Source organism: Urocitellus parryii, chromosome 7, assembly GCF_045843805.1.
Source record: "Urocitellus parryii isolate mUroPar1 chromosome 7, mUroPar1.hap1, whole genome shotgun sequence".
NCBI classification, from domain to species: Eukaryota; Metazoa; Chordata; class Mammalia; order Rodentia; family Sciuridae; genus Urocitellus; species Urocitellus parryii.
In genome coordinates, this window is record NC_135537.1 from 127546340 (window position 1) to 127573971 (window position 27632).

The 27632-nt window shown below is 49.0% G+C and overlaps 1 protein-coding gene and 1 non-coding gene across 3 annotated transcripts in view; both read left to right on the top strand.

Annotated features, from left to right (window-relative positions):
- Window positions 1-27632, top strand: part of Gas7 (growth arrest specific 7) — a 227927-nt gene that overhangs the window by 54664 nt on the left and 145631 nt on the right. The window lies entirely within an intron of this gene.
- Trnaa-agc (transfer RNA alanine (anticodon AGC)) lies at window positions 26285-26355 on the top strand. Its single transcript has one exon. It is a non-coding gene; the product is annotated as a tRNA-Ala (tRNA).

A 27632-nucleotide genomic window follows, 5' to 3' on the forward strand; every position in this document is an offset into this window, starting at 1 on the left:
GTCAAATAAATGTAAGTAATGAGACACTGGGTTTATATTCTGACCCAGTGAAGGGGAGAGGGGGAGGCACTTGGCCTCTGCTTGCTCTGGAATTTGATAAGCTGTGGATTAAAATCCAATCTGATTGCATCCAATGTGGGAGCATTGGCCATGGGTCTGTGGACATGAGGAACTGCAGGTCTCCCCCCCCCCTCACTGCACCCATCCACATCCCGGGTCCCCTCCCTCTAAGGACAGACAGCTCAGGGCTTCTCGGCATCAGGAGGTCAGAGCAGGGACAGCCAGGCGGCGGAGGGAGCAGTCGTCTGTGGAGTCTGTGCAAGTTGTTTCTTGGCTTTGATTTAGGAAAGGGATTAGGGAATTGTTTCCTCTTGAAACCTCCACCACAGAATGGAATCCTGGAGCGCCTGTGGCCTCTGCCTCCCACGTGTGGGTTGGGCGTTGGAGCCGCCCCGGAACTGCTGGTGTGGGCTGGGGAGGATGCACGCACAGCCTGGTGTGTGTGACTCGGGGGCCCTGGTCCAGGGCAGGGTCGACGGCTTGGCTCCCAGGCCTGGCCTGGCTCCCTGGAAACTGGACCTGCATCCTCTGCCAGCCCTGCTTCTTTTCAGAATCCACCCAGCTGACCGCCAGAGAGCAGAGGATCAGCTAAGCCCCAGATGTTTAGACTTCTGACTCAGTGTTTGCCTGTTCTCTGCAGAGAGCTTTATGTGGCCTGAGAGGTGGTCCTGCAGTGTGCTCAGATCTTTGTGAGGGATCTGGTGTTTAATCAGCATCTCCAGGGAGAGGCTTAGGGCTTCAGATGAACTCCGATCACTCTCCCCTGGTCCACACTGCCTGCTTGGAACTTGCCCAGGCTCAGGGAGTTCAAGACAGAACTGAGGTTGGCTTGCATCTCGGAGGGAAGCCATCAGTCTCTGCTTTTCAGGCATAGATTTGGACTTAGGGGGATTCTCTGCTACAGTCAGCATTGCCCTGGTTCAGGTTAATGTCTTTCAAACCAGAGTTCTCAAGGAGCAGTTGTGTCATCAGCCCGGAGCCTGTCTCTCAGTGAGCACACAGGTAAAATACTTTCAGGGTTGCGGATGGGCCTGGGGATGATGAGGTTCTGGGGCCCAGAAGGAAATGAGCATTCTCTGTGGCTTCTCAAGCTCATGTTTCCTCCAGGCCTTGGAGCCAAGTTCAAGAAAAGCCCCTGTCCCTGACCCATCAGCCCTGGCTTAGAGATTCTCCTCCTTGGCCATGTTCAGCTCAAATTCACACTGCAGGCTGTGTAGAAATGAGGGGGCTATACATAGTGGCCCCTGGAAATCAGGGACCCCCCTGAGATAAGCTGGGGTAGGGTCTGAGTGGGCTGATGGAGGGCTCCCCAGGTCACTGTGATAGCCAGTCCCAACGTTCAGAACAAATTGGCTGCTCCCTGACACAGAAGGTTAAACCATCTCTATTTGGGGATTACAAATGCACATGCCCGGGGCAGGTCACTAAGGTCTGAAGAATTGTGTGTCATAAGAAATAGGATCCAGCAATCACTGGGAGGGAATTCAATGCCCATCTCCAAAGCCCAAATCTCCCCATCTTGAAATGTTGCCAATTGATTCAAATAAAAATCAACCGAAAAACAACTCTGTGTCCTGGCGAAAATCCTCCCAGTGGGCTGGATCCATCCTGCCTTCAGGTTCCCTATCCTTCCCAATGCATAGGAAATAGTACCAGAGCCACACACAGTCAATCTCCTGAGGTCACAAATTCAGAAAGCAGCCTGCCCTGCACAGCTGGGTTTCCCAGATCCTCCTTCCTGACCCTATTGTCTCTCTTGAGCTATCTCAGGCTCTCCAGGAGAGGAAACAGATTCAAAGAGGCTAAGAATGGTCACACAGGTCAAGTGGCAGAGTTGGTATTTGAACCCAGAACCGGCTATTTGCTCTGTTATCCTTGGGAAGTAGAATCAGAGTCGTTGGGTTCCTGAGCTTATTTTCTTCCTAATGCCTCACACCAGGACTGGCTGCAAATCTCCTAAAGAGAGCTACTGCTTCCCTGAGTCCTGGGGACTGCTCAGGAACTGGGAGGGGAATCTTTAAGGTGTGTGTGTGTGTATTTGTATGCATGCACACACACTTTCATGCATGTGAATTCTCTGTCCCTCCTCTTCTCCTCACACCCATTCATTATTCAAGGGTTTCTTCCCTGGGAACTCTGAGGAGTTCCAGAAGAACGGAGCCAGTTGGAGCAAATGCTCTTCCCTGTCTGAGAAGCAGCTCCCAGCCCTTTGCAAGAATGGCCCAGTTAACCCTTGCCCTTCCTTGAGTCCCTGGATCACTCACGGCTGGCAGCGTACTGGCCTGCAAACCAGAATCCTGTCCCCTCAAGCCCCGACTGTGAAATCTGGGGGGCTGCTCTGCGCTAGGAGGCAGGTGACACATCAGAACAGGCCGCTGATGGGCAGGCCCCACAGCACGCACCTCTCCCATGGAGCCAGTTCTGTTCAGTTCTGACTCTAGAAGTTGGTCTTAGGACTGGGTGTGCGTGTGCAGTCAGGGGAGTGGAAGGGAACTGTTAATAAATACAGCAGGGTGGAGGGGCTTCCCTCAGACGTTTACTAGCTGAATATTTTCCGGATGTTTTCATAGTCCTTTAAGGCCAATCCAGGGGAAGGCCGAGCAGGACTTGGCCAAAAGTCCTGCAGTGGCTCCCACCCTCAGCTGACCCCCTCACACACTGGCCTCATTCCCAGCCCCGAACTCCTCCTGTCCCTTCGCCCCCGTCACCATTTATTTCCCTCTTTCGTTCTACAGGGACAGAAACAACAATCTCCCTTTTCCTTCCTTTGTCATGATATGTGCAACGGTGTGACCTGTGGTTTTTCTCTTTGTAAACTTAATATCTTTCAGGACATTTCTTCCAGCACATTGATCTGTAGCCTTTTCGGCTTTTGCTTTAATTCATAGTTTGGATGACCTATTATTTACAATCCCCCAGTGATGGACACTGACATGGCTTCCCGCTCCCCCCACCCCTTTGGCTATTATTAAAATCACGGAAGGTAACATTCTTGGGACAACTGTCTTTTCTCACTGAGATTGAATTCCTGGAGAGTGTTCTTATATGTGAGCGGCGTTCATGTTGACGCACGCTGTCTCATTGCTCTTTACAAAGGTTGTGCCAAGCTACCGTCCTTAAGGATTCCTGGTGCCCCATTTGCTGGTCCCGGTGGCCATTTGCAGGCCTTAAAAGAGCTCTCCATGAGATCTGTTGCCGCCTGCAGACAGTGTGTTATTGGAGCCAGGTTGGCAATGGGGCCTTGTGTATTTGGCATGCATGAGATGTCTGGGCTCCTTCCTTTGGGATTTAGTAAGGAATTGTGTCATGGGGACTGTGTTGTCCTCTAGGTCTCACCGGGCACCTGTGTGTGTATGTGTGTGTGTGTGTGTGTGTGTGGTGTGTGTGTTTCTGGTCAGGCCTTCCTGGCGTGAATCTTGCAGTATGAGAAGGGGGCATCCATCCTAGGCTTGGGATGGTCCATTTCCATGTCTGCCTTCAGCTTGGCCTTTCCTTGTGGAGAGCTGGTGTAAGGCCCCCGCCACCACAAGGGGCTGGTTGGAGGCGGGAGCCGTGTGGGGAGCTCTCTCTCGGGCACAGTGTCGGCTCTGTTTCCTTGTCTGCCTTGCCAGGGGCCCCCATTCACGGGAAGGAGAGTCACACATTCCCCCTTGAGATAAGAATAGAGCCCAACTGTGCCCCAGGACAGAGTCCAGCTTCTTCAGCCGGCCCTCCGAGGCCTGGCAAGGGTTCCAAGATGGTACTGGCATGAGTGGGCCCTGGCTGCCTGCCCTGCTGGCCTCTTGTGCATTGTATGGCCAGGACACTGGGCCCAGTGTACGTGCACGCCTGCCCAGCGCCCCCAGGAAACCCACCATCTCCAGGCTCTCCCCAGGATGAAGGGGCTTGTCCTTACATCAGTGGGGCCAGGACTCTGTAGTGCCTCTCCTCTTACCTGAAGGCCTCAGACGTCAATCTCTGGCTGTGAGCCCTCTAAGGATTAACCCCTGCCGTCCATTCCTGGAAGGGTAGAGGGGGGCCCAGGTTGAGAGAGGGAGCAAGCTCTAGGAGGAGCTGGTGGCTGAGTATCGGGAGGCTGCTGGGTAAGCTGAGGACCTCTGCCACCTTTTCTTGCAATCACAAGGATGGTCAACAGAACCCACTGGGGCCAGAGATTGAGAGGGGGGTCGACAGGGTTATAGGACCTCTTCCCTTGTGTCTGAGGTCTAGGATGGAATACCGGAGAGTCATTTCAACCCCAGGACCAACCAGACTAAGTGCTATTAACCAGGCAAGTGATGTGGACAGGGATTGGGGATATAATGAGGGGTAGAGCACTTGCCTAGCATGCATGAGGTCCTCAGTTCTGTCCCTAGCACTGCAGAAAAAGAAAAAGAAAAAAAAAAAGAATGTGTAGTGTTCCCCAGCTCTTCTTGGGCTCACCTGGGAGATCTTTAACACACGTGCTACTCTTTGAATTGGAAGGAAGGCAGGACTTCTCAAAGGGTGGTCCCTGAGCTGTACCACCAGCATGAACTTGAAGCTTGCTGGACGGAGGTGCACATTCTCAGGCCCACCCCAGACGTGGCAGATCAGAGCCCCCAGAGTGACGTTCAGTGATCTCTATTGCAACCTGCACAGGTCTAAGCAGGGGGTTGGAAAACAGCTTGCAATCCTGTCCCAAGTCTGGCAGGTGACTTCAAATGGGTGTTGAGGACCCCACCACCCCGAGGGGCACATGCTCCTTCCAGAGGCAAAATAAGTAGATATAACAGTTTTACTGGTTTAAACATGGAGTCTCCCAAACAGCTTTAAAAAGGAAAAAAAAATATATTTTACCCTGCACGTTTTTACACATTTCAGTTAATTCTGTGTCTGGGAGGGAGGGTGTTTGCAGTCTAGGGGTTCAAACACCAAGGCTCCGTGGAGATGAATGGCTTGCTGTGTACAGCAGCTATGACCGGAAGCTGGGCTTTCCACCTCCAGCCAGGGGCACTTTCTACCCCCACATTCTCTGGCTGTTAACCACCCAGCAATCGGCCCTCACATCAGCAGGGAGACGGCCCTTCTGGTGCCAAGTTGTGGGTGAGCCGGCCTCCAGGTGGGCCCCTCGCGTGGTTTCAGGAAATGGGTGTGTTTGGGGGGAGTTTGAACAGGGCCACACACCTAGACCCCAACATTTGGGGGAAGTGCCTCGGGTGGATGGCGTCTGGGGGCCCTCTCTCAGAATGCACAGGCCTGGCAAAGGCTTCTAGAAGTGCTAGCTTGGGCCTAGGCCGCCTTGTCAAGGAGAAAGAAAGCACCATTTGCAAGTGTTTGGTGGAAGAGAAAGATGGAAGGAAATACTTGGGCTCCCTGGTTTGGAGATGGTAGGAGTTTCTGAGAGTCCCCTGGGTGGGTGGGCCTGGGGGCACAATATGGCCGGCATCACCCCTGTTTAGAGGCGAGAAGGCGTGCTCTTGGGGGATTCCAGGCACTGTGCAGCTGAGAAGTCCTGTCCCCTGATGTCCTTTTGATTTCCTCTTGCCACCTCCCAGGGATGTGGTCCTGATGCCATTGTGAGTGTGGGGTTTTGACTGGGTGCTGAGCGGCAGTTGCACAACCAGCCTCTGGAACATCTCTCTGTGCCCTTGGTGAGAAGCGGTGTAGTGACCTTGTGCATTTAGGGGCTTCGTGGCAGTGGCTCACAGAGCTCCAGGCAGCCTTAGGACCTATCGGGTCTTTCCCCACGGGAGTTAATTTTGGAAATGAACGTGGAGGGAACACCAGGTGCTTTGCTGGGATGCTTGTGGCATTCGGGAATCTGCTGGTCTTTGGAGACTCAGTGGGGAGGAATGAGGTTGGATATGGGAGAGGACCAGGAGGAACAGGAAAGGACTCTCAGTGGCCTGAGGGTAGATCTTCAGAACCCCCCTGCCTCTGCTCAACCAGCTCCTCCACCCATAAATGTGCATACGGCCTCACAGGTGATCTGTGAGCTCAGGAATATTTAATAGTAACAGAGAACATTGATGTAACACGATTCACCAAGCACCGTTTCTAAGCACTGGATTTTTATTGGCTTGTTCAATCCTCACAACAGACCTGTGAGTATCACCAGGCCTGTTGTACGTGTGGGGAAACCGAGTCACAGAGAAGTTAACTTCTCCAGTGTCACCTAGCCCGTGAGCAACACAGCCAGGAGTTGTATTCAAGCCATCTCTCAAGAACTCAAGTTCTTAACCATGGGTTGTTGTTCCTAGAGCGTCCCTCCCTCTATACCTCATTGGCTATTTTGGGGATATGGTGTGTTCCCCCAAAAACTCAAATTGAAATTTGACTCCCAGTGTAAGAAAGTGGAAAGGTGGTGGGCTGTAAGAGTTAATGAGGTCATGGGGCTCCATTCTTATGAATAGTTTAATGTTGTTTTTTTTTTCTTGAGAGACTGGAATAAGTCTCCAGAGAGTGAATAAATTGGGTCTTGAAGGACTGGATTAGTTGCCTGGAGAGTGGGTTGTTATAAAGTGAAATGCTCCTTGGTGTTTTGACCTCGTATGCGTGTATCTGCTCATCGCTCTGGAATGTGCTCCTGCTACGTGATGCTGTCCTCCATGAGCCCTTCACTAAAACCCCAGCCACTCCTGGCACCACACTCTTGAATTTCTAGAACTGTGGAGCTCAAATAAACCTTTTTTTTTTTACTTTATATGCTATCCATCCTCAGGCTTTCTATTATAACCACACAAAATGACCCTCATCTCCTAAAGGACCTCTTAACCCTTGAAGTTTTGTCATGTTTCCCATCTTAAGTTCACCCGACCACTGAGTTGGGTGTCCCAGTAGGTTTTTGCTTTCATGTGACAGTTGTGATGGGAGGAAATGATAAGAGAGGATGAGAATGAGGGGAGGGGCTAGAGAAGGAAGCATAACTGTCCTAATGCATTCCTCCTCCTTCCCATCCTTGTCTGGGAAGCCGTGGTGGTGTGAGAGGCTCTTGAGCAGTTCTCCTGAGAAGTGTCACTGTGCTTTGAGAGAAAACCTTCCAGCCATGGTTTTAGGATTAAATCTGGGTCTAGCAGAGCCATTTGGGGGAGACCCAGTAGTGGGAAGGGAAAGAAGAGTGATGGAATCTACCTTCCCCATCTAACCCAAGGGCTGCTGTCAAGTCCCCACCACCCAGGGTGGGAGATGAGACTAGAAGATTTTCTGTTGGTTCCTGGTGGCTGCTGCATCCATTGGTGGCCAGGGGCCAGCATTGGTCCATCCAGCTCACAGCTGGATGTGAAATGGAAAGACGTGGAGGGTCCAGAGCAGGGAGACCCCCAGGGGTGTGTACTAGGTCAGCCTTGGATTTCTTCCAGACAGGAAGAGCCTTGTCGTGTTCCGTTCCCGGCCATCCCTTGGGTGGTTCACACTTCCAGAACACAGGGTGCTGACTTGTGGTCGGAGGTTGGAGGTGACAAACGGAATGGGCCTCCAGGTGTGGCTGCGTGTGACATCCTCCTCTGCTCACCACCCTCTGTACTCAGACTGCCATGGCCCTGTCAGCGAGCACAGTCAGGCAAGAGGGATGGAAACCCGCCTTACAGGTGCTTGGTCAGGACTGACTGCCCGGAGGTTCAACCAACCAGGTTCCTCCTGGTTGGTTCTTCTAGAGAAGACAACGGGTCTTCAGCCTGGAGCCAGGAGACGCTCAGCAACCTCCACCAGGCCAGGCGTAAGGATGTTCTTTTGGGCAGCTTCTAGAAAAACCCTAGAAAACGGCTCAAGGAGAGAGCAGTCTGGGGGGCTGGGGTGGTGGCTCAGTGGCAGAGCGCTTACCTAGCATGTGTGAGGCCCTGGGTTCGATTCTCAGCACCGCATACAAATACATGAATAAAATAAAGGTCCATCAATATCTAAAAAATATATATATATTAAAAAAAAGAAGAAGAAGAAGAAGAGAGCAGTTGTCACTAACTGGGTCACAGTGGTGTTGTGGGAAGGAAGCCTTGACCAAGGTGGCCCTGAGAGCTTGGCTAAGAATCTGAGTCAGTCTGGGGAGGGTTGCCCAGCTCTCTATTCCAGAGTGTTCTGTGTTTTTTTTTTTTTTTGTTGTTGTTGTTGTTGTTTTTTAAATGACTGGCATGTTTGCAGGACTCCCCTGAGGCAGTGAGTTCCTGCTCATCTCTATTTACTTGCTTCAGCCCCCATCTTCCTGAATAAAAGGTCAGTTTCGTGAGGATGGAGAGGGCCTGGGGCAGACCCGCGGCGGGCACTCAGTGACCATTAGGTCAAGGAATAAATGAATGAAGAGCTAGGAAGACCTTCAGCTGTGACCTAGAAGCAATGGTAGCATCTTGAACCATTTAAAACTGCCACCCCCCTCCCCTGCTCTGTCTTGACCCCCTGGTCGCCCTGACCTTGAACTACCCCATTTCCCATCACCTCCTCACACTCTTTAGAGTTTACTTATTTCTTGTGTGTAGGGTCGGCTGTCCCCATCCCTGTCCCTGTCCCTCTCCTGCCTCACGTTGGAACACGTGCTGCTTGAGGGCAGAGGGACTTCCCCTTCTGCTTTGCTCACTGACATGCCCCGAACACCTAGAAACAGTGTCTGGCACTTGACATGAGCCTCATAAATATTTATCAAATGAATGAATGGACCCAAGTACCCAGAAGCACTGACGGAGTGCCTTTGGTCCCTGTCCCCTTGAGTACTTTGCATGCTGTGCTGGTGTCCAGTGGAAGGGGAGGACCTGCCTGCCTGCCTGCCCCCAGGAGGGGTCCACACAGTCTTGGCTGCTGCCTTGGCCCCCTGCACTGTCCTCACGGCTTGCTTGGCCCTGAAGTGGGACCACCCCAACACCTCTTGACAGTCCAGACAGGAAAGAGCCTTCGGGAATCTTTTGGCAGGCCAGCAAGGACAGAGTGACTGACAGGTAGTGAGTGGAACTGTTCACAGCCAGGGGTTTGGGAGCCTGTGGTCTGACTGCATTCCCAGATCCCGCCCTGCCCCCTACACACCAGTTCCCACCCTGTGGGCTGGGAGAAGTGGAAAAACGCCCGGTTGAGCAACGGAGGGCTACAGCGAAATCCCTGTTTACTCAGTGGTGATTATCTTGTCTTGCAACCCGTACCCGACTCACACACTTCATCTGGCTGTTTCCACACCTCAGAGAGCATCAGGGCCCAGTGCATCTGGTTACCCTGAGGGCAAAGTGCAGACCCAAGTCCTCAGCCCCCTGAATCGCGTATCCAGCTGCAGACTCCACATTGCCACACAACCTGTCCAAAGCTAGATGCCTGGGCTTCTTCCCCAGCCTGGGCCACTATGACAGCCTTTTGAATTCAGTAAATGACAAATCTGTCCTTGCAAGTACTGAGATCAAAATGCTCTCCCATGTCTTGGGAAGCAGGTTGGCTTTTGGTGTAAAACACACTTTTAAAAAGTCTGACCACTACTCAGTGACCCCACCACGGCTCCCTTGGTCGGAGCTGTAGTGGCCATCCTGAGGCCCTGGGAGTACCGGTCACTTTCTAAATACCCCAGTTCCCCTTGTCCACTCTTTTTTAAATAGTAAATTGGATGATGTCATGCTTCTGCCTAGGGGACCCTGATGGTTTCCCATGTCAGCAGAGTCAAAACCTAGGACACTGCCACAGTGGCCAACAGCAACCAAAAATATTCAGAAAAAAAAATTGCTTCTGTACTAAAAATGTGTAGACTATTTTCCTCATCATTATTCCCCAAACAATATATAGCATGACATTTATTGACATAGCATTTACATTGTATTGGGTATTATAAATAACTTAGAGTTGATTGAGGTATCTGGGAGGGTGTGTGTAGGTTATATGCAAATACCGTGTCATTTTATAAGGGGACCTGAGCGTGGGCAGACATGGGTACCTTCGAGGACAGTGGACCCAATGTACCTATCGGGTCCTATATTGTCCTTGGTTTCCCATATCCATTGGTGGTCTGGGAACCTATCCCCTTACGTTAAGGAGGAACTTTTAAGTTTTGTGTTTCTGGCAGGTGACTATTGTCAAAGTCCAAGAGACTCAGTTGATTTCTATACCCAACCTTATTTCATCAGAGTAAGGAGGAGATGACCTAGATAGGTGAGAGGGGAATCCCACTAAAGTTTATAGGTGGCTAAGCTGATTTCCAGAGCCTCTGGGTTTCAGAACACCTTTGCTTTAGCTTTTTGCTATTTGGGGCTGGGGAAACTCCTTGTCCCCACTGCTACAACAGGAAGAGCATGCCTCACTGCATATAGCAGGTGCTTAGAACTGGTGTGGAAGAGGCAGGTTTGGAATCCACCGGGGTAGAGTGAGTTGGTGGGGAAGGCATGAGTTCTCTCTAGGAGCAAGGGACAGGGAAGGCTGAGTGGCCGATCTTGTCAGGAGCAGCTCACGTGGGCTTGGTTGGGGACCCCCGAAGAGTTCTGGGCCCCTTCCTGATGCACAGCTGTGAGCTGTGAAGGGTGACCAGTGGCCGTTGGGCAGACCACTTCCTGCCATCTTCTCTGAGGAGAACAAGGTTTTGAAGTGCTTCCTGAGTTGGGGGGAGGTGCCCCTTGCCCCCAACTTTCCTTCAGACTGCTGACGAGGTGTGCCTCGTTAGGAACCTTGCAGCTGTGTTTTTATACTGCACGGGCCTCCCTCACACCCGCGGGTCCCGTTGGGGGCTCCCCTCCCTGCCTGCCTGCTCCCCTCCCTCGTGGGTCCTTCCCTCTGCTGGCTGGTGACTCACAAGGCTCTTGCCCAACCTCTCAGGCTCTTGCTCTCTGAGAAGAGATGTTTTCTTTCATGCCATAAACTCCCCTCCTGATTTATGTCTTTGTATTTGGGTTAATATGTTCCACATTTCGGTCTGGAGATTAGTATGTGGCTCATTCATTGTTACAACCACCAAAACCCCAGTGCCCGACTTGGGTTCTGTGGCACAGAGTAGGGAGCCAGACAGACACACAGACAGAGGGCGGCTTGGAGCTTCACCCCTGGCCCCGGCTGGCTTACAGCTGGCCCAGCCCCACCAGCCTCCCTGCCTCCAAGATAGAGGCCGTGTGAAGAGGCACCCCCCGCACACACACTCCCGACTGGCCAGGATCTTGTTCTCATGCCAGTTTCCTGCAGAGGGCACACATCCTGCCATGGTGTGAAGAGGTAATTGCCCTCTGCCTGTGACTTCGCACTGAAGAAGCTATGTGTCAGGAAGTGACAGGCAAGTTGTAGGGTGTGGAAAAATGCTATCTCTGTGGCTTTGAAAGTTGTCACATGGCAGTGTGTGTGTGTGTGTGTGTGTGTGTGTGTGTGTGGTTTTTCTCTTTTTTACTTTTTGGAACCATAATGTTACCTTTGTTGCTATGGTGTTGTGGGGGGGTGGCTAGTTGGACAGAGCCCCCGAAGCAGCCTTGTGTCTGGTGCCCAGAGTGACTGTCAGGGAACAGCCATGGCCCTTGCTCTGATTTTCTTACCTCGAGTGAGCAACTGGTAGGGGGGACTTCTATGGTGACACCTGAGTGAACAGGACCCTGAAGCTGGGATTCAGGTTTGGGGGCACATTCCCTGGTCGTTTCCCAGGCTAGATGACTGCCTAGATTTGCTGAGGGACAGGTCTCTAGGAATTCCTTTTCAGAGGCCCCAGGTGATGAGGAAGGACACATCCCAAGCAGAAAGAGGAAACCCCATGCCTGTGGCACCCTGGGAGCTTGGGGCTGCTGTGCCTGGCAGGTGCAGGCTCCATTGAAATCTGGGGTGTGCTCTAAGCTGATGGTTTAATAGACGTACACAAAAGCATACAGATGTTCCAGGACTTAAGAGAGGGTTACCTCCTGATAAACGCCTGATACCTTGAAAATATTGTAAGCCCGAAATTCATTGATGGCACTTAACCTGCCGAGCATCCTGGAATAGCAACAGAGCGCACGTAGAGTCCTGGGGGCGGGGTTCCCCTCTAGATCACAGGGCCCTCAGGATGCCGGAGCTCCCGGCTGTGCTGCCCAGCATGAGGCCGAGGATCACACACACATGGGCCAGCGCTGCCGGCAGAGATCAAACCTCAAGATTCCAAGGGCTGTTCGTACTGAATGCTACCGTCTTAATGTTACGGAAAAAGAAAAGAAAAACCAAAATAAAACAGGTCTGATCAATGAAAGCTGGGGGTCCTCTGCATCTTTATTTGTTCATTTCACACTTACTGAATAGGTAATGCATGCTCAAGTCTGATCTTTGCAAGCTATCAAAGCATCCAGAGTGAAAAGTCGGTCTCTCCCTTACTCTTGTCCACTATCTGTGGTTCTCTTTCCCAGGGCCATGCAAGTTACCACTTTCTTGTGGATGCTACCAGAAACAATGCAGGTGTTTGCAAAGATCTGCGTCCCATCTGTTGGATTAGCTCAGGTGTTAATTCCCTTCCTGCCAGTTCCCTGTATACTTCTGCCCTTGGCTGGTTGTATTTTTTTTTTTTTTTTCATTTTGCAGTGCTGGGGATCAAACCCAGGGCCTTGCACTTGTCAGGCAAACGTTCTGCTGTTGCACCTCACCAGCCCAACTGCCGGTGTTCTTAATTCCTATGGTGTGTCTTGGAGTCTGGTGGGTCAACCCCTCCTGTGTTTAATGGCTTTGCAGTCCATTTCGTGGATGATGTATGGGCTGTTTTCTGAGTGTTTTCCTACTGTTTACCTGTTGCTGCTGTGGGTAACCTTGTGCACCCATTATTCCACGGTGGGCGAACATCTCTGATGGGTAAATTCCTGAGGCTGGAAGATTGGACCCCAAATGGTGCATGTGATGTGTGTGATTTTGATAGGAAGGACCTGGTTGCCTCATTCAAGACAGTTCGAGCATCCGCTTCCATCAGAAGGATTTAGGAGTTCCAGGTCCCCACAGACAGCATCACCAACATAGAATCTTTTGGGATTTAAAAAATAAAAAAATTCTGTTTGTGGAAAAGTTTGTCTTTGCTTCCTGTTAAATTCTTCTCTTTGTGTCTCCCATACGCCATTGCTGTCTCCCATGGGGCAGTGAGGAAATGGGGCCTGGTTCCCAAGGACCCTCAGGGGACCCTCTGTCCTATAGGTCCTTCTGGGGGCTTGGGACAGAACCCCTCTGCATGCACTTTGGGTCTCAAGGGACGCCTTCTTTTCAACATTTGTATTTTCTCCTTGTGATAACACTGTTCTGTTTCTACACATGATTCCCCTTATCTTTTCCTGCTTTCTCCTCTTTCTAATCTCCATCTGACCCCACCTCATCCCTGCATGGATCTTAGCTTTGGTTTGATAGGTTCGTGTTTCTTCTGCTTCTCATATTCCAGAGATTCAGTCTCTTCAGTGAAAAGCCAAACTCGGGCAGGTACCTCTGGACACCACTCAGAGTGTCTCAAGATGGATGCACGTTCAAGTACAAATTCCAGGGTGGGTGGGTGGCAGTATTTCTCTCCTCCTAAGTTTTTCTAGTTAGGGGGCTGAAGGTGGAACTGAAGCCAAGAATCCTTGGAGAGATAGATGCCCAAAGCGGGCGCACCCTGAGAGAACTTTCTATGATGTTGAAAACTGCTCACATCTGTGCTGCCCAATGCAGTAGACACTGTCATGTAGCTGGTGAACACTTGGGGTGTGACTGAGGAACTGGGTCTTCAGTTTGATTTAATTTGAATGAACTTATATACAAATAGCCATACGTGTCCAGTGGCTGCCATATTGGATTATATGGTTCCAGATGTATACTTGGGATGAGAATATGAGAGTAAGAGTCTGAGAATCAGAGTGTCCCTAGTCTAGGTTTCCAAAAGTCAAGAAGATACCACTGCAATTCTTCCTCCAGGTATTCAAGTGTAGTGACTGGTCTTAATTTTGAAACTCATGCATTTTTTTTTTCTATTGGAAACATAATTCACATTAGGCTGCTAGGCCCAATCCACCTCATGGGATCCCTTTACTACTCGAAGAAGAGCAATTTCGTGCAAGAGAAAAAAATCACTAACCGTGGTGGCCACTTTCTGGGTGTGGTGCCTTGGTGCATGCGGGCAGAACTTGGCTATTCATGTTGAAGGTGTGATGTTCTAGAACAGCGAATCTCAAAATTTGTTGGTTATCAGAATCACCTAGGGAATGTGGAAAAGGTACAGAAGCCCAGACTCTACCTTACTTCAGACCTATGCCTGGACCTATGCATTCTTTTTTAGCTCCCTGGGTGACTCTGGTCCTCAGTAAAGTTTGAGAACTCTCACCCCGAGGGAGGGGGTGACCTCAGGGAGGACCTGTGTGCTGCAAGTGGGAGGTGAGTAAGTGTGAAAGCCAGGTACAGACAGGAAGTGCTGAGGAGGTTCCAAGGAGGGGCCCTGTGTCTGCAGAGGAGCTGCCGCCCCAGCCACACCTGGAAGGCCAGAAGAGGTGTGACTTCCCAGGTAGCAGAACAGGTAATTCCAAAGCAGAGGGAAAAACCTAACTAGAAGCACCAAGGTAAGCATGGCACCTTGAGGGAACTTGGAATGTGTTACTATTTGGGGCCAGAAAGTTGAGGGACAGGGAGTTGATCTGGCCAGGGGAATATTAACAGGAGTCACCTGGGCATGTATGTTGTAATGTCAGAGTGGAGTGGATGAAGGACTGGACTGAGTGGTGGGAGGAACAATGGGGAAAAGGCGTTGAGAAATTCAAGAGGAAACAGGAACATGACTGGAGTCCAACAATCCATGAATACACATTGGGCACAGTGTGCCGGGCAGTCGGCTCCGCAGGCACAGGACCGGGAGCTGGAATGCAGTAGTGAGTAAGATCAGCAGGCTACCTGATCTCATAAGCATAGTGTGGGGTGGGGCAGTGTGGTGTGGTCGAGTTGGGCAACAAGCAAACACAAATCAACAAGAGAAGCACTGGGTAGATGCAAGCACTCTGGAGAGTTACACAGGTTCGTGCGATTGGGAGTAACTGGTTGCTTCTTTTATTTGGGGCTCAGGGAAGGCATCTCAGAGAAGGTGACATTTGAACCTGATGTCTGAATGACAAGAAAGAGCTGATCATGGAAAGAGATGGAGAAACAGCACTTCAGGTACAAGTAATCACAAGTGCAAAGGCACAAGAAAGGATGGAACTTGCTTTGTCCAAGGAACAGCTAGAACAGCACTGTCCTGTAGGACTTCCTGCAGGGAAGAGAATGTTCTACCTCTGCCTCCTTCAATGAGGCAGCCACTAACCTCCCATGACTGCTGAGTGCTGGCCCTGTGGCTCGTAAGTCAGAAGAACTGAATTTCACATTTGATCTGAGCTTTGAATGAGTTCAGTTTTAAACTTGAATAGTTGCATGTAGCTGGCCTCTTCTGCACTGGACGGCATGCAGTTAGTTAGAAGATCATGGTGGCTAGAGGGGGAGAGGTTAACAGGAGTAAGATGAGATTGATATAGACTTCATTATTTTGTGAATTAAGGCAGATATTTGGGGAGCAGGGATGATTTTCGTTAGAGTGACATAATTGATTAGTATTTTATATTGTTGTTTGGGTTTTTTTTTTTTTTTTGGTCATTATTGTTTTTGCTTTCTTTGAATTGGGGGTGGGGTCTTGATAGGTTGCCCAGGCTGGCCTCAAACTCTGAGGCTCCATGATCCTCCCATCCCAGCCTCCCAAGTAGCTGGGTCCACAGGCATGTGCCTCCCCACCCGGCTTCTGATTCATGTTTTATGAGTTCACTGTGGCTCTCATGCTGAGAATGAATAGCCCAGAATGAAAAGTGGAACTAGGAGATCATCGTAATAATACAGTGGGTGCCTAGGAAAAGGGGCGGCGGCAGCGGATAGGAGAAATGTGGATGGATTCCAGATGGGTTTTGAGGGAGAGAAGTGACAGGAGGTGAGAGAGGTTGGGTGCAGAAGATGGGAGGACTTGATCATAGATCTGGGGCTTAAGCAGCAGATGGTAGCAGGTGCCATTTATGAAAAGGAGGTGTGGAGAACAGGCTTCATTCTGTTTTTGGAAAGTAAGGAAAACAAGTTCTTTGTTGGGTTTGACAGATTTTCCTCCTGAGCATCACTGTGCAGATGACAAGAAGCCAGGTAGCCATGGGTCTACAGAGCTGGTAAAGGTCAAGACTAGAGATAGGAATCAAAGGCCATGAGAAAGGGTCCAATCACCAAAGAGAGTGAATAGACAGAAAAGGAGGAGAAGGCTCGGGAGGGTGTTAAGACATTTAAGCTTGATCCCTGGAGGAACGTCCAGAAACAAGACTCTGTGGGGAAGCCTATGCCATGCTGTGGAAGCCAAGAGAAGCCATGGTATCCAGGAGTGAATGTGGAGTGCTGCAGGCTGCCCAAGAGCTGGAGGAGATACAGGTGACCTTGGATTTGGTGACAACCTGCAGGTCACGGGTGACTTGGAGGAGAGTAGGCTTAGTGGAATGTGTAGGAGAGGATTAGAGGTAAGAAAGTAGAAACAGTGACCCATTTGGTGAACATTTTTTTTTTTCCCCTCTGAGGAGAAGCAAAGGATTAAGGCAGGGTCTGAAAGCCTCGTCCAGAGGACACCTTTGTCAATATGATTTTCCAAATTAGGAATTGTACGCTGATTTGTGGAAGCAGGTAGATTGTGGCGGGAGGAGGCACCACCTCAGTCACTGCCGTGGGAGGAAAGGTGGCGAGTGTAGGCACGGGAGGGTGGGATGGCACGTAGGTGGTGGGTTGTGAGCAGTCACTGTCAGATTATTTCTCTGTAGTAAGAGAAGTACGGAGGCAAAACCATCATCTGGGAAATGCAATGATTATTCTGGAAAATGGAAAACAAACCTAGGTAATTATAATGGGTTTGAGAGGTGGCTTTGCCTGTGACCCTCAAACTTGAGTGTGCAAACAGGTCACCTGGGGATTTGTTAAAATTCAAATTCTGTGTTGCTCATCAGCTCCTGCCCAGTGCGATTGGTGCTGGTTCCTCCACTTTGGAGTAGGCAGACTGCACTTCCTCAATGGGAAGATCGTGGTCCCTGATCCGGGTGACGCGACGTGCCTCTTTACTTGCCTATTGAAGTTACACTTAGGTCAGAGTCGCTGGTGTTGAGTGTCTGTCTGAGATTTGTGTCCATTCACTTCAAGCAGGTTTTCTAGGTGACGAAATCATCCAGGGGAACTTCAAAAACATATAACCAGAAAGCCAAAATACCAAGGGCTCGGTAGTTTGATTGTGATTACATGCCTGAATTAATTGGGGTGGGAGGGGCCCCAGGTACCCTACTTTTGGAACGCTCCTCTGGCGGATCTCGTGTTTACCCGAGCATGAGAAACCATGCTATAAATACCAGGTCAAGAGGATCACCATGGGAGTAGGTAGCCAAGGTGGGGGTGGACGACGCAGGGCTGCCCTGGAATGTGTGGGCTCTTGTCTATTTAAACAATTTGAGTCACTCAATTTGTCGAGTGACAGGATGGCTCTACCTGCTTCGTCTCCCAGAGTCCCACCAAAGAACTATCATGTCACTTAGCAGGAACAACCTTGGAATGTTCTGGGCTGGACCCGTACATGGTACATCCTAGAGCTCCTTGGAACATCTGGTTTACCTTATGCATGTGATCCATGAGAACCAGGGGGTATTCAAACCTGGAGAGGGAGGTCCTGCCAGTCACACACCTCTTAGAAAAATTCTAAGAAGGCTATCTGTGGACCTGGGGCACCTTGAGCCAACATTTGATCAGAAACAAGGGATCAACCTGATCAGAATAAGAAGACTGAAAAAGGGAGACCCAAGTTTATAAGATGAGTTCTTATCTTACCAATCAGTTGCCAAAACTCGCAATGGGATAGAAGTCAGGGCCTAATGTGTCTTCAACAGATGAGAGAGTCTGAAAGAATTAGAATGGTTTGTGGTCAAGCCTGCTGGCCCTCTGTTTTAAGTGGTAGCAGCCCAAGTCATAGTGGCCAGTAGCAGCCACTAAAAGGTGTGGGGCAAAGGGATTTATTAGACACTCTAAATAAAAAGTCTCAGTCCTGTGGGTTATAGCTCTGGCCAGGTGGCCTCCAAGAAAAAGGTGGCCCCAGTTTCCTGTTGCTCACTTTGTATAATCAATCCCCTCCCGTTGAGTACGGGTAGACCTTGGCCACCAGACTATACAAGTGATGGGGCGTCCCTTCTGAGAATGGATTATAGTGTTGTTGGGGCTTCAGCCTTTCTCTCTTGCCCTCTTGCTGAATGGTTCTGAGAGCAGCTAGCTCTCTTCTGTGTCCCCGTGAGAGGCTCATCCATCAGGGAACTCATGCCTGCACAGTGAGCAAGGGCTTGAGGCCTGTGAACCTCCACATGGATGGGCTTGGAGCAGATTCTCCTCCAGGGGAGGCTTGAGGGGCCCACAGCCCTGGCTGCCATCTTGATTGTAGCCCGTGAGAGGTCTTGAATGAGGCTCAGGGTCTGGGAGAGCCACACCCGGATTCCTCGTCCCCAGAAACTGAGATGGGAAATGATTGTTTTAAGTCACTAAGTTTAGGGCTAATTTGTTTAGCAATAAATACATAATAGGCAAAGGAAATGCCATCAGAGTCTTCATCTCTTGGCTTGGGCTTTCCTTTCCTTTGTATTGACTTTGGCCTTCTCTGGCTTAGCAACCTCTATAGAAAGATTTTAGAAGCCATCAGTAAATTTGAAAAAAAAAAAAAAAGAAAGAAAGGAGGAAGGAACAAAAGAGAAAGAGGAAGGAAGGAAAGAAAACAGAAAAATCACTTGGCCGACTTCAAAAGGAGCCTGGGGATGGCATGGTTGGGAGGTGCTTTTAGCCCCATCCTTACTCAGTGGACTGAGAATGGAGCAAGGGTAGTACCCAAAGGAAAATCAAGAGTCAGTTGATTCCAGAGGAAAAAGAATGGATGGAAAGACATGGAAGTAATGGATGGGATTCTTGAGGTTCACTTGAACGGGTTTTGAGAGATCTGGTCCAGCTCTCAGGCAAGGAGGGGAGCAGAATGGTTAGTGTCATGGAATCAGATGGAAATGTCCCAAGGTGGGAAGGCAGAACCTGCAAAGAGACCAGGAGGAATGAGGATGGAGAAAAGACCCACTGAAAGTGGCATTCTGGGTACACGTGCCATGTCTACAGAGAGACCTTAGGAAGGGAGAGAAATGGTGGGAGACCAAGGCCGGAAGACATAGACCATTCTTCTGAGGATCTGGCCATCAGCTTTTGATCATCTGTGCTAGATAAAGAAGTCAACCACAAAACATTCAGGTTAGAAGAAACCGTCTAAATGGTTCCTTTCACCTCTCCATTAAACCCGAATAAGTACCATGTCTTCTTTTAACCAAAAGTTTCCATTTCCTCCTCCAGAGCCTTTAGAACTCCTAACAGGAAGCTGGTAGATGGATTTCAATGTGTTTTCTGATCGCTTTTTCCATTCTCGGGATCCTATTTAGGTGCAAAGGAACTGGACTAATAAATCACCATATTATGGCTCAGATTCAGCAAGCCGGAAAGAGAGTCCTGGCCTTTGATGTCCTCGTTATATGTACCATGGGGTAGGAAAGGAGGCTGATACAGTGAGTTTGGGAGGAAATTAACTAGTGATGCTCGTGGATGTCGGGAATAATATGTGGATGAGGGGGTTACTTTGGGATGGTGGCCTGAGCAAAAGGGCACCCCAGAGTTGGTACGCTGCAGTGATGCACCTAGTGTGACAAGCCTCACAAAGTGATGGAGATTTCACTTCCTTTTCACCATGAAATGTGTATCTAGATGCATTTATCTGCACCATGGTAACTGGTGATGTCCTGCCAGGGAATGGGTCTCTTTTCTATTGTATTGAGTGTCTCAAAAAAAAAAAAAAGTGAAGAGAGAAAAAGAAGAGAAATTAAACACAGTTCATTCCTCTCTATCAGTATCCCAATGTCAGGGTGGGAAAACAGTCTGCCAAAGTCAGCTGAGGCAGAGGATGCTGGGACCGTGTTTCACTGGCTGAAAAGGGTTGCCAAGTCCTTGCCTACTTGAACTACAGCCCGCTTTGGGCAGAGCGGTGTGCTTTGGCATGCATGGTGGAAGCCTGGCCGGGTCCTATGGAACCTGTTCTCGGGTTCCCTCGGAATGCACCCTAGCTATGCAGTGGGCTGGCAGAACCAGTGTTGTTTGGTAAATAGGGCCCCATGGCAGAAGGAGGGGGTGGATGGGTGTGTCCCCACCTCCCTCTGCACTTTCTGATGACTCACATGCTACTGCGTTCTGGAGATGGATCATCCAATCCAGCGGACTTGTTTCACGAGATGAGGAGACAGGGCTCAGAGAGTTCCCGGAACTGGTTAATGGAGAGGTGGACGAGAGGCACCCATCTCTCATCTCCATGCTTGTGGCCCCCCCGTTCACTGATTTTTATTCTCTGTATTGAGAAAGAGGTGACTACCTGGTCTGGGGAATGTGCATGGCTCCCGTGGACCCAAGCCAACCCTCAGACCTACTATTACAAGGTGTGATGGCACCTTATTCTCCTAACTCTGCCATCTCAGGAGGAGAAGGCCTGACCTATCTTTGGCAAACCAAGGTTGGTGCCCTGGACCACCACATTTCCACCTCTCCACTCTGTGCCCTCCTATGAGGTTTTTTTGTTTGTGGTGAACACAGAGAGAGTAATCTGAGCAAAAAAAAAGTCACTAAAAGACAGCAGGAAAGAAGGCACAGGGCAGCTGTACCCATATGCAGTCGTTGGTGAGTTGCGTCCAAAGTGTCTTTTAGCTTTAGCAGGAAGAAGCCACCTCCTTTCCTGGCCAAGGTATCCCTCACCCATGCAGCCCTCCCGCCCCAGATCACTCTTCATTCCAAGGGCTCTGACTGCCCAACCAACCTGAGGAGTTCCTTAAGGGAAAGAAAGAGGGGCAGCATAAGGTGGATGGGCACCATGGTTGTCCTAGGGGTTCAGGGGTACCCCAGGGTCTCTCAGGCCAGATGAGTCCCCGTGGACCTTTTTCACCCTCCCCTCTCCCATCTGGCTCAAGGGCAGAAGTTGCAAAGTGCGTCTCTGGTGTGGTTACCTGCAGACTCAAAGGTGGGCACAGGAACCCAAAGGAATCGTGACAGCCCCAAGGCCGTGGATTTGTAAAAACTTGAAAAACGAAGCAGCCCGGAAGGGAGCCCATGGAGCTCATGGAGGGACACTTAGCCAGTGCACCTCTGCCCCAGGAGAGCCTCACTGATGGACACACCCAGCATGTTCCAAATGCCCTGGACTTTAGAGGCGAGCTGTGTGCCTTGGGTCCTCTCCTGGGTGCTTTGCTTCTTCCTCGCCCTGGGAACATGCCCATGCATGAGGTCTACACCTGGCAGGGCCCTGAATGACCGTGCAACCCCAGATGAGAGCGTGTCACTTCTGCTCTGTCATCTTCCTCCCATTTAATCCAGAAAGCATTTATTTCTGGGCGGAGTGGCAGACGCCTGTGTCCCAGCTACTCCAGAGGTTGATGTGGAAGATCACTTGAGCCCAGAAAGCTGGAGATCAGCCTGGGCAACACAGGGAGGCCCCATCTAAAAAGATTTAAAAGAAAATCAAAAAAGTATTTATTGAATGACCTCCTGGGTAAGCTACAAAGATGACAGTGAGTGTCCCCAACCAATGCCATTATTGTAAATAGATAACCGGAATGAGTATATTCAGAATATTACAGGGACTCAGAGCTGGGAGATAAGGAGGGAGTCACAGAGGAGAAGACATTGACCCTAAATGGAGGAACAGGATTCCCAGAGGCTAGAGGAGGGAAGGCAGCCCTGGCCCAAGGATCTGCATGAGTAGAGGAAGAGAGGTAATTAAATAAGACAGCTTGCTGGAATGGTTTTGTTGTTTGTTTATTTGTTTGTGGTACCAGGGATTGAACACTGGGGTGATGTACCACTGAGCTTCACTTCCCAGTCTGTTTTTTTGAGACAGGGTTTCGCTAAGTTGCCCAGGCTGGTCTTAAACTTGTGATCCTTCTGCCTCCGCCTTCCAAATTGCTGGGATCACAAGTGTGCCCCACCACACCTGGCTGGAATGGTTTCTATTGGCATTTGTTTTTATTTATATTTAGAAGATGCCTGGCACGGCTGAGGGTAGGGCTGGGGCAAGAAGATGAAGTAAGTAAGTAGATTAGTTGAGGCCACAGATGGGATCGTTTCTATTGCAATTATTAGAAAACCAGCTCAGTGTGGCGTCAGCCGAGAAGGGGATGTTTTGCACTCTACTGTGGAATCCTAGGCTAACCTGGCTGTGGCATCCTGGGTTCCAAAGGTGCTGGGAGGTATTCTCTTCTCACTTGAGCTGCATTGTGTTCCCACCCCAGCGGACCAGCTCCGGGTTGAAGATTCCAGAATGGCTTTCTTCCTGCTTTGAGGGCAATAGCAAAGGAGTCCTGCTTTTTTTTTTTTTTTTCCATAGAGTTCCGAGATTGAGCCCCATGGCATTGGGTGACCATTGGGAACCAGGTATGATAGCCGGAGGGACGGTGTGTGAGTCAGCTTTCCATCATTGAGACAAAGCACCTGGGATGACTTACAGTGAGGAAAGATTGATTTAGGCTCACATTTTCAGAGGTTTCAGTCCACGGCCAGTTGACCCTGTGGTTTCTAAGCCTGCGGTGAGGCAGAACATCATGCCCGAGTAATGCTGCTCACCTTGTGCTGGCTGTCGAGGAAGCAAAGAGAGAAAAGAAGTGGCTGGAAACAAAATAAACCCTTCAAAGACTTCATGCTTCCAATGACCTACTTCCTCCAATGGGCCCCACCTCCTGTAGTTTCCACAGCCTCCTGCTAAGGAGGTCATAATAGCCCATGAAGATATAAATCCATAAATGAATTAGTCCATTGATGAGATCAGAGGCCCATGATCCAATTACTCCCCAAACGCCCCACTGTTGTACTGGGAACTAAGGCTTCTGTACCTGAACTTTTGGGTGACGTTTAGGATCCAAACCATAACAGATGCAGCGTGCTATCACCTGGGTGTTCTGGGGATTGGCTGGTGCTGCCCACACCTGAGATTGGAGAGTCATAGTTCCCCACTGGAAAATGAGATGCCATCTCTTTAAGAGGAGGATGGTTGGGGCGGGTGCCCAGCAGGAGCAAATAACAGATCAACCACTGGTTTAGCAACATGTTACAGATCCTTACAGGACTAGGGGTTGGGTTTTGCAGGCTGTGCAGGGTCTATCCCAGGTTGAGTAGTTAGACACTCTCCTGACCTAGAGAAGAGGGGGTGTTTAAAGGCAGAGGGACTATCAGAGAGAGAGAAGAGTGGAGATTTCGACAGTTGAATAGAGAGGATTAAGGATGTGATTACAGGGAACGTGATAAATGGGAAAAATCAAAGATCTGATTGGCTTGTATGAGGAGTCTGAATGTGGCAGGGAAGGGGACAGGGCAACTAGAATTTGAGACATGGAATTTGAGGTGTCAGCAGCCTGTGATTCTCAGACTGAATGTGGCTTATGAGATAGTGGGGATGCTCATGCAGACATGGGAGTGATCTGCAGGGATCTGAGGGGACAGGAGAGGGACCTTCCAGAGAATTCAGGATGGGGGGATGGAGCCTCTGTAACTCCCTTGTAATAGATGGGAACAGGATGAGGACCAGCAGGAAGTGAAGGGAGGAAGGGACTTGGCAGAATCCGTCATCTTTCAGATGAGAGGAACACGTACATCTCTGGAGAGGTTTGTGTTGTACAGAAGAGGAGCACCTGGTCAGAGGTGTCCTAAACGGTGACGATAGTGTTTCCATTTGTCTTAAGTCATTGAGCTGTATGTTCCAAGGATGCATTTGATCGTATTTAAGCTTCACCCCTATAAACCTGACTTAAAACAATCTTCATAGCAGCACAGTTCATAATAGCAAAATGGGAGCTGCCCATTGTCCCTGAGCAGCGTAATATATAAATAAATTGTGCTCTGCTTACACAATGGCTTCCTATTCAGTGAAAAAAAACTATGAAAAATAAAGCAACCAGAGATGCGTGCAGCCACACAGACCACGCTCACACGGAATATTTAAAGAAAGAAGCAAAACTAAAAAAAAAAAATGTATCCCAGTATGTTTCAAATAATATGAAGTTTAAATATATTTTTTTTAAAGAGAGAGAGAGAGAGAAATTTTTAATATTTATTTTTTAGTTTTCAGCAGACCCAACATCTTTGTTTGTATGTGGTGCTGAGGATTGAACCAGGGCCGCACGCATGCCAGGCGAGCGTGCTCACTACCACTTGAGCCACATCCCCAGGCCTAATATGAAGTTTAAAAATGTGAAATCTAAACATATTCTATTTAGTAATATGCATATAAATGGGTGAGACTAAAAGGAAAAGCAAGTGAGTGGTTTTTAGAAAAGTCAGGATCGTGTTTGGTTCTGGGACAAAGAGTTCAGGATCAGGAAGAGACACTCAGACCTCATGACATTTATTTCATAATCATTCATTATGCTACACAGTTATAGGTCATGTCGTTTTGAGGATATGCATTATGTTGTCTAATATGAAAAGCCTTTTTTTAAAAAAATCAGGAAACCAATATTCTATTTATCAACTTTTTCTATGGCAAGTGTAAACCTAAGCTCCTCATCTTTGTTGGTGCATTCAGTCTGCACAGTGGCCCTATAATGAAGTTCCTGTTTTCATCCTCAATGCATTAGTAAACTGAGGCATGGGGACATTAGTTCAAAGTCACATAGCCCAAGAAGAGTACAACTAGAATTTGAAACCAGGTGGTCTGGTTCTAGAGCCCCTGACTGTAACCACTGTGGAAGGTTGAGAAGATACTGTCCTAGAGGGCCACCCTGAAGTCCCAGCTGATGTTGGAGGACAGAATTGACTGAGTGGAGAGGGGTGGAAATCACCCTGATAGAAACTGAAATGAGTGAATGATGGTGAGAAGGTCGTTAAAACACAAGATGAAACCTTGTTCTGTCTCTGTATGGTGCTTACAAAGTCCTTTCACTTGCTCTTTTATCAAACTTCGTTTTCATGCTGATAGGAGGTAGGTTTTCAGCATCCCGGTTTTCAGGACCCGGAGAGCAAGGGCAGAGCCAGGAGGCTGTGGAGGGGAACTAGACCCCTTGGCCTTATGATTGTAAGACCTGGATGCTTTCAACCCTCTTGTTGATGTGTGACCTTGAGCTCCCTGACATCTGTCATCGGAGCCTGTATCCTTCAGGAATGACCCAGCTGTGCATGTCGGGAGATACCAGATGTGTCCTCTCTGCTCAGTACCATGCAGGATATGGCTCTTGGCACCTGCTAGGGCTGGCTGAGTGCCTGGGAAGAAGTACAAGCTGTTGATCCTGGGGTCATTGCCTTAGGTCCTGTTCTCCTTGTGTTCCTGGCTGCTCTCATAGGCTCCCTTCTCTGAATCAGAAGCAGGATAGCCCCCAGTCGTACCACACCTGCCAGCTGGCTTGATGAGCCCACATTCCCACTACTTAGTCTGTGGGTCAAGGCTCTTCTCATGCCTCAGCTCCCTGTGTCCCAGTGCCAGAGGGGACCTTAGTACATCCCCTTCTCAAAGAGCACTGATCCTCATCTGACTTTAGGAGTGGCTAAGCAGCATAGGATTTAAAATGAGAGGCTTTGATCACATGATAAAATATACCATAGTGTTCAGGGAAAAACAGGGCCTCAATTGAACATGGAGTGTTAATGTCAATTATAGCATTTAAAGTATGCAGTAAGAAGAAACATAGAAGAAATATAGGGAAATCCTAACAGTAAGACTGCAGGTATGTTCAATTGCCTGCCTTTACTTTTTGATCTTTTCTCCTATAACAACCACTTCAAGGATTGTCTTTCAGGATGCTGGAGACATAGAATTTCACTCTTAGGAAGAAAAATGTCTCGCCAGGGTTGTGGTTCAGTGATAGAGCACTTGCCTAGCACGTGCGAGGCCCTGGGTTCGATCCTCAGCATCACCTATGACTAAATAAGAATAAAGGTATTGTGTCCAACTACAACTGAAAAGTAAATATTAAAAAAAGAAGAAGAAGAGGGCTGGGGATGTGGCTCAAGCGGTAGCGCGCTTGCCTAGCGTGCGTGCGGCCCGGGTTCGATCCTCAGCACCACATACCAACAAAGATGTTGTGTCCACCAAGAACTAAGAAAAAATAAATAAATATTAAAATTCTCTCTCTCTCTCTCTGTCCCCTTCTCTGTCTCACTCTCTCTTTAAAAAAAAAAAAAAGAAGAAGAAGAAGAAGAAAAAGGCAAGTTTCCCTTAGAGAGCTTTATGTCGGGGCATGACATGTTTTGTGTGTGTGTGTGTGTGTGTGTGTGTGTGTGTGTACATGTTTGAATTAAAATGAAATTCAGCCAGGGGTGTAGCTCAGTGGTAGAGCACTTGCCTAGCATGCACAAGGTCCTGGGTTTAATCCCCAGCACCACACACACATACACACACACACACAAAGGCATAAAATTAATCATTTTCAAGTCTGCATTGAGGAAATTCACAGTATTGCATAACCGTTGCCTCTACTAATTCCAAAACATTCTCATCATTACCAAAGGAAATCCCACAGCCATTATGCAGCCACTCATGAGTCTCCTAGTCCCTTGAACAGCCACCAAGGGCTCTTGGATTTGTCTCTGTGGATTATCTGTCGTGACATGATTTTAGATGAGCCTGTTTAGAAGAGTCATTCTGGTTGCTGGGTGGAGAAGGAATGGGAGGTGGTGGCCATGATATAGAGAAGGAGAGCCATTTGAGAGTCTTTAAAATTTTTTTGTTGTTGTTCTTTTTAGTTATATCTGACAGTAGAGCGTATTTTGGCATATCCTACATACATGGAGTATAACTTCCCATTCTTGTGGTTGAACATGATGCGGAGTTCCACTGGTTGTGTATTCATACAGGAACATAGGAAAGTTATGTCTGATTCATTCTACTGTCTTTCCTATCTCCATTCCCTCTCCCTTCCTGTCATTCCCATTTCTCTAATCCAATGAACTTCTGTTCTTCCCTAGTCCCTGCCCCGTTTAATGTGTGTGAGCATCCACATATCAGAGAGAACATTCAGCCTTTGATTTTGGGGGGATTGGCTTATTTCACTAAGCCTGATACTCTCCAGTTCCATCAGTTCCATCCATTTATCAGGAAATGCCATAATTTCATTCTTATTTATGGCTGTGTAATATTCCATTAAGTGTATATAGCACATTTTCTTTATCCATTCATCCATTGAAGGGCACCTAGGTTGGTTGCAGAGCTTAGCTATTATGAGCCTTTAGAGTCTTGTTGCTCTGGGTAAGACATATGCATGGCCTATGCTGTAGATATCAATAGAGGAGATGGAAAAAAAAATTGCTAAGAAGGGTTTGGAGGCAGGATTTGTCACCTCCTGAGAAATCCCATGGCACAGAAATCTACGGTTTGAATGTGTCCCACAAAAGTTCCTGTGTTAGAAGCTTAATTCCTCAGTGGGGCCATTGGGAGATGGAGCCTAGTGAGAGGTTTGTTCGTGGAGGGAGCCTTCATAAATGTATTAATGGCTGTCTCAACAGTCGGGTTAGTTACTGAAGAGCAGGTGGGAAGGTAAGGCCTTGTGTCTTGTGTCGTTTGTGTGTATCAACTCGCCCTTTCACTTTCTGCCCTGAGTTAGAGCTGTATGAGGCCCTCACCAGATATATCCACTGGATCTTAGACTTCCTATTCTCCAGAACAG